Source organism: Poromitra crassiceps, assembly GCF_964638095.1.
Source record: "Poromitra crassiceps genome assembly, chromosome: 3".
NCBI lineage: Eukaryota > Metazoa > Chordata > Actinopteri > Beryciformes > Melamphaidae > Poromitra > Poromitra crassiceps.
The window spans coordinates 55,270,817-55,278,774 of record NC_139625.1 but is presented as its reverse complement, the minus strand read 5'-3'; positions in this window follow the sequence as shown (position 1 = coordinate 55,278,774).

Below are 7,958 nucleotides of genomic sequence, written 5' to 3'. Positions count from 1 at the left end.
CGAAGCCAGCCCCTCTCCTTAAACTAACAATTGAAAAGTTCAAAGCATAAATTTAGGAAACTAAACTAAACGGAAGAAAGAACGGAAAAAGTAGCTACCATAGCTGCCAGGTCAAACTAAAACAATAAAGCTTGGCACCTATTGTGCCAGGGCCTAACAAAGGAAAGAATGGGCAAAAGTTCAAACCAAAGTTGCAGGTGCTGATGGGCTGGTGTCAGATGAGTGAACTCGGGCTGCGTTCCAATCTGCTAGTAGTTCCCCTTCGAAGTGGACTGCACAGGGTATTCAGCCATGTTAAGTAATATGGCTGAATACCCTGTGCAGTCCACTTCACAGGGAACTACTAGCAGATCGGAACGCAGCTATGTCTGCCAGCAGCAAACCAGCTTTAAGCTCAGGCAGAGCTGCAGCAGCACATCTGCAGGTGTGTCAGCCTGAGACAATGAGGAGCAGAGAAAATCAATTAAGAAAAGCAGCACAAGCATATGTAAACGCACTGAATGTGCAAAATGAAACATAGCATGTGTGAAGTGTGTATGTCCATGGCCACACGCAACACCCCCACCCTATGATGGCGAATACCGGGAGTGCAACGTGAGGTCAATTAAATCAACCGAAGTTAACTGAATGTCGACCAGAAGTCAACCGAATGTCGAACAAAGTCAACCAAAGTTCACTAAATGTCGACCAAAGTCAACCAAATGTTGAACAACGTGAACCAAAGTGTTAAACAAAGTTAACAGACATTTTTAACCCAGGGGTGGGCAATTATTTTTCATGGGGGGCCACATGAGAAACCCAGATTGTTGCCGGGGGCCGAACAAATATTGTCATGCCATAACCCAGGAACTTTGATGATAGAGAGGGCCACACAAAAATGTCCTCGCTACCAGAGGGCCAGATTTTGCTGAGGGCTGGGGGCCAAACAGCGCCGGTGCGAAAAAATTTGGGGCATTTGAAGTCTGGTTTAGAGGAATAACTCATTTTAAATTAACAGTTGTGATGTCATTATTCAGTCTTAAACACCATAAACACCAATATTTGAAACTTTTCTCACTCACCTTACCTTCTATGTCACCACTTGCTCTCCCTGCAAGGCTTGAAGTTAACTTTTTTGACCACCTGCCAATATGGCTGCTAGATTTTAAAGGTCCCATTCCGTGCAAAAGCTGTTTTTACTTGTAAATGCATATATACTGCTGTCAGCCCCCCCTATAATGAGTGGTCACAAGCTCAGAACTGCCACAGTTGGATTTGTCCCTATCCACCTTCCCCCTGCAGTCTCCTCCAAGCCACACCCCCAAACGCTTCGTTTGCCCAGAGGGGGATTGGGACGTCACAAGCTTCCTCACGCATACTGCGCGGGTCTCTCTCACACAAGCTACCTGCACCATTTTGTCTATAGCCACAAAATTAACACTTCTAGCTGGAGCTACGCCAACTGTACGTGATCCAGCAACTGCAGAGGTGCATTCGGTAAGTCTAGGCATTTTGAGATGTCCTCTTTAGTGTAGCAACGTTAAGTTAGCGATAGCGTTAGTTGTGGACACCACCTAGGTGCTGGTCCACAGACGCTAATCTGATTGGCCGCTGGGAGCCTGGGGCGGGCTCTCCCTCAGCGGCCAATGGGAACTGTTAGTTCTGAATATATTATAGAAACAGACCATTCTTGGGACGCAACGAGATGAGGAAGTGACAACAAACGGGGTTGCTATATTTTTGACAAATTAATCCAGAATCATGTTTTATGGACCAGAGACACACGTTTTTAAAAGGTTACAGCTGCACAAATTGGGACCTTTAAAGTTACCAGCTAATTAGAATTTCCACTAGCCAAGATGTTTTTCTTGAAATAAACCAGAATATGAGTGGGTTAATTTAAGCACAAGTATCAGTAAGTGGCCCGGGATTCTCAAAGTCTGTGTTGAGGGTTACACACAAATGCAATTGTAACCCACATTAGTTTTACCACTTAAACTAACTTGCATTACACTACACTTACAACCTGAGCGTTCCCATTCTCACCAGTAGAGGTGCTATGCGCGCCGCAGCTTCTTTAGACGCCCATTCTTCTTCTCTCGCATTCCAGAGAACATTCCAGAATGCAGAGACGCGCTGAATTTAACGTCACGCAGCTGAAAGATATATCCTCTATCTAAACTCCTAACTTTCTTTAAGTGGATCAGAAAGCATAATCCTTTGGATCTTTTTGTTTTAAGGACGATTCAGACTCCCACCAGCATTTTCTTTTCACTAGTGAGCGATTCTTCGGTTGGTTTTTTTGATTGCCTTAAAAGACCAGAGCCATAGATGGCGAGCCAAATCCCAGCAAGCATCGTGGAGTGGAGTGTGGGCCAGCACTCGTGGAGGGTGTGACGTCCTGCTGCTTCTTTCTCCATCGTGTCCAGTGAAAGGGAGCAACTCAACTGTCCATCATCTGTTCTCTCACACAGCTAAGATCTTCTCCCCCCCCCTTTCCAAAGACACAAAATCATACTACCCGGGTAGATGGACACTGACTAAAACAAAACACTGAACACTGACTGGAAACAAAGACAGACAAACTTTATATTTTCTTATTGGCCAAAGTTTATTTTGTTATTTACATGTTACAAGTGCACTTTACTTTATTCTAAGGAAAAATATGTTTACCTGAATACTTACCTGAATACTTACCTGAATACTTACCTGTTGGGAAAATAATAATCCTATGCACTGAAAATAATTCTATACCTTGAAGAGTTCTACATTTATTACATTTATTATGTAATAAACCTGTGTTTACATTTTTTCTTAAACCTTTGTCCTTGTTCATTCAATTTATCCTCCCTGAGCGTACCTAACGTTACCATTGCCAATAGATATAGCCTAATCAGAATTTGCATTTCTTGATATTATATTGTGCTATCCTAAGCTACAGTATAACGGCCCATAAGTGTTACATCCTATTTTGTGGCGAGCCCAGCCAGGAGGATTTAAAGTGACCACGGACAAGGTTTTAAATCAATTTTTTTGATGTTTACAAACAGAAACTGTAATTTTGCATCTTTTCTTGTATTCCAGTCAAAGTGAAACTCTTCTTATATTCCGGTCAAATTGAAACCCTGAAACAGAAAAAAATACAGATTATTACAGATAATAATAATAAAAAAACAACAAATAGATTATTATTACATATAGTTCAAATAAATCCAGAACACCATACAAAATACAATATGGATTACATTGAACAGACGTACGGTATTAATGCAAAGCGGTCCATTTGCGTAGCCGGTTTGACAAAAACAGATACTAATGACGATATCATAGCTTCTCTACAGTCGTATGGAATTGTAGCTAAAGTAGTGCGGCTTCCAAGCACAGAACAAGAGGATGACAGTACAGTCATCGTAGAGTTTGCTTCAGAAATGCCGTTGGAAGTGCTTGAGTTAAACCTTCCCTTTGAGCTCCCAAACACAAACGATACCACAGTCACATGGTACGTAGACAGTCTTAAAGTACTTGCACATACTTTAGCTCGTCCCCAAGATAATTCCTCTGACTCAAGCAATAGCAGTGACTCCTCTGATGACAGTGCTGCTCACTCTGACCATAGCACTACGCCTCTCATACGAAGTTCCAAGAATAAGAAGCTTGACCTAGCGAAGCCCATCCCACTTCAGCTAAGTCCTGAAACAGACAACAGGGCTCAAGTACCAAACAAGAAAAAGGGCCAATCCGCAGTACGGAGGAAAACGATCAAAGCTAAAACATTGAAACTGGGAAATGATTACTTGAACCCACCTGAAGTGCAACGCATTGTGGTTGAGCACATCATCAAAAATGACACCTCCACGTCCCAAAGCCAATCCAAATGGCTACGCTCCTTCTCCGGCAAGATGCCAAAACCTCCAGGTGAGGCTGACTTTGAAACATGGTGCCTCCATGTTGACCTGATGTTTCAAGATGGAGTCCCAGTGGATGTTCAGCGTAGGAAAATATTGGAGAGTCTGCTTCCTCCAGCTTCGGACGTCGTCAAGCAGCTAGGCTTTTCCGCCCACCCCAGAGCATATGTGAAGCTGTTGGATTCCGCTTATGGTCTCGTGGAGGATGGTGATGAAATCTTCGCAAGGTTCCTGAACACCAATCAAAACTCAGGAGAGAGGGCATCGGATTTTCTACAGAGGCTCCAGGTGCTGTTGAGCATTGCTGTGAAGAGGAATGGAGTCAGTCAGTCTGCTGCAAGCAATCACCTACTAAAACAGTTCAAACGCGGCTGTTGGGACCACACACTCATACTGCAGTTGGAGCTGAAACATGAGGCATCTCTTGACTTTGCAGAACTGCTGTTACAATTGCGGACAGAAGAGGATAGGAGGGCGACTAAACTGGATCGGATGCACCGCCATTTTGGAACCTCCAAACCAAAGGCTGCTATGAATGTGCACTCTGTACCTGACATGTCTCCTTACACTGATCCCAATGCAAGTGTGTTACAGGCATATATCTCCGAGACAGAGACCTTGAAGAAGCAGCTCGCCGAATTGCAGCTGCAACTTAACACCAAGACGTCTAAGAAACTGAGAAAACGCGAGACCGAGGCAGCAGAAGGCCAAGAACCGCCCACACATCGAGCCGAGGCACAAGCTCACCAGGTGCCACCCAAACCTCAACCTAGGGCTTGGTTCTGCTTCAGGTGTGGTGATGATGGCCACATAGCTAGGACATGTGAGAACCCTATCAACAAAGCAGCTGTTGACCAAAAGTACAAAGAATTAAAAGCAAAACAAGATGAATGGAAAGCCAAACAAAGTCTGCCTTTAAACTGGACCGGCTTCCACTAGAGGGACATATTGGAGCCACAAACAGAAATGAGAGTCCCAAGATAAAACAGAAACAAAGAAAAGCCAAATGTGCACAGATAGAGTCCACTGAAGACAAGCTCCTCAGCAGCTTAGTTGGCCCAAAAACCACTGCTGTCGTCACCATTGAAGGAATCCAGTGTAATTCACTTCTTGATTCAGGCTCACAAGTCACTACAATTTCCAAGTCATTTCATGATACTCACCTGTCCACTCTGCCGATCCTGCCTCTCAATGACATCCTTGAAGTGGAGGGCGCTGGAGGTCAAGTTGTGCCATACCTAGGCTACGTCGAGGTCAACATGCTGTTCCCAGAGAACATTGCAGGCAAATCTGAGCTTGTCAGCACCTTAGCCCTCATCGTTCCAGATTGCAGGTCCAACACAGAGGTTCCTGTCCTCATAGGCACCAATGTACCCCTTGTCCGAAACCTGTGCAACATAAATAACATCGAACAAAACAAAGGCAAGGTGAGGAAAGTCAAGCTGCAATGCAAGAAAGCCATCGTAATCCCAGCTGGTGAGAAGATGGTGTTGAATGGCTACACCAGAAAGGTGCCCACGGGTACAGGAGTCCCTCTCTTAGTGGAGCCTCCCACTCAATCAAGGCTACCCAGTGGTCTGTTCTTCTGTAGCTACGTCATGTCAAGCCCTCGACAGACATCCTTCAAAGTCCCTGTCCTGCTCAAGAATGAAACCACACATAACATAACGGTGCCAGCGAACCGCAGTATAGCAGAGCTCTCCATTCCACTCACTCTCTCCCCACTGCCGACCTCATCAAACAAAGCCAATGAACAAAAAGTGTCACAACCGCCTGCTGAATGTATGGCTACCAGCACAACAAGCCATGAAAACGCAATCACTTTTGACTTCAGTGATTCCCCTCTCCCAGAGGAGTGGAAAGAGCGGATCACAACAAAGCTGAATTCCATCCCTGAAGTATTTGCAATGGGTGACCTCGACTACGGTCACACAACTGCAGTCAAGCATAAGATCCGCCTCTCTGATCCAACACCTTTCAAGCAGAGGGCGAGGCCCATTCACCCATCAGATTATGAAGCTGTAAGACTCCACCTGAAAGAGCTGTTGGATGCTGACATCATAAGAGAATCAGAAAGTCCCTTCGCTTCACCGATAGTGGTCGTCAAGAAGAAGAACGGCGCCATCCGCCTATGTATCGACTACAGGAAGTTGAACAACCAGACCATAAAGGATGCGTACGCTTTACCCAACATCGAGGAAACATTTGCTTCTCTCACAGGATCCAAGTGGTTCTCCGTCATGGATTTAAAGTCAGGCTACTACCAGGTGGAAATGGCTGAAGAGGACAAACACAAAACAGCTTTCGTCACACCCATGGGGTTCTGGGAATTCAACAGGATGCCCCAGGGGGTCACAAACGCTCCATCAACCTTCCAGCGAGTCATGGAGAAATGCATGGGCTCTCTCAACCTCAAAGAAGTCCTTGTGTTCCTCGATGATCTCATCGTATTTTCCGACACACTTGAAGAACATGAACAGCGCCTTATGCATGTTCTCGACAGGCTTAAGGAGTTCGGTCTCAAGTTATCACCTGAAAAATGTCACTTCTTCAAGAAGTCAGTCAAATACTTGGGCCATATAGTCTCGGAGAACGGAGTGGAAACGGACCCTGAGAAAATCACCCCTCTGACAACCTGGCCCAGGCCAAACAACATCAGTGAGCTGAAATCCTTCTTAGGATTCACCGGATATTACAGGAGGTTCGTCAAGGATTACTCAAAAATTGCCAAACCTCTCAACGCTCTAACCGCTGGTTACCTTCCACCCCGGAAGAAGTCAAAAACTTCCAAATTCTTCTCAAACTCTGACCTGAAACGGCCATTTGATGGAAAATGGACTTCAGAATGTGAACACTCATTCAAAACACTCATAGAGAAGTTGACAACCGCTCCAGTCCTTGGCTTTGCCAACCCCAGGCAGCCATATGTCTTACATACTGATGCCAGTCTGCATGGGCTCGGGGCAGCTCTCTATCAAGAACAAGACGGCGAAATGAGAGTCATCGCCTATGCGAGTAGAGGCCTCTCCAACTGTGAGCGACGTTACCCCACCCACAAGCTTGAATTCCTAGCGCTCAAGTGGGCTGTAACAGACAAATTCCTCGATTACCTCTACGGCGCTGAGTTCACCATCATGACGGACAACAATCCACTGACTTACGTCTTGACGTCTGCCAAGCTCGACGCTGCAGGGCACCGGTGGCTTGCTGCCCTGTCAACCTTCAACTTCAACATACAGTACAGAGCTGGCAAGAGAAATGCTGATGCCGATGGGTTATCCAGACGTCCCCATGATAGGGCTGAACCTGATCAGAGCACCCAAGTCGAAGACGACAGAGTGAAACAATTCATTTCAAAGTTCATGAATGAAGGAGGTGAACCCATTTTCCCTAAAGAGGCTGTCAAAGCGGTTTGCCAAAGACATGAGCTAGACATAGCTCCAGACACTGAAGAGGGCAGCCACTCGCCTGTCATCATCGAGTGTCTTGCCATTGATGTGAGTGCTATCCCAGCAGAGTTCTCTCAAGCTGACCTACTGCCTGGATCCAGCACCCTGCCTAGGATGTCGCAGCAAGACTGGGCTGCAGAGCAACAAAACGATCCCCTGATCAGCAGAGTCATGGACATTGTCAACACGGGGAGACGTCTCACCTACCGTGTTCGCCAACAGGAAGCCAGAGAAGTCCAACTCATGCTTCGAGTGATGGATCAGCTTGTACTAAACAATGGCGTTCTGTACAGGAAACGCATGAACAGAGGAGAGCCTTTCTACCAGCTCGTTCTTCCCTCGAAGTACAGAGAAATGGCACTTGAAGGTCTTCACGACACAGTCGGTCACATGGGAATGGACAGAACATTGGATCTTGTTCGCACCCGCTTCTATTGGCCAAGGATGTTCATGGATGTTGAAAAGAAAGTCAGAACCTGTGAGAGATGTATCCGCCGTAAGGCCAAAGCTGAGAAAACTGCCCGTCTTGTGAACATCCAGACCAGTCGACCACTCGAGTTAGTCTGCATAGACTACTTGTCTTTGGAACCTGATGGACGTGGAACGAAAAACATCTTGGTCATAA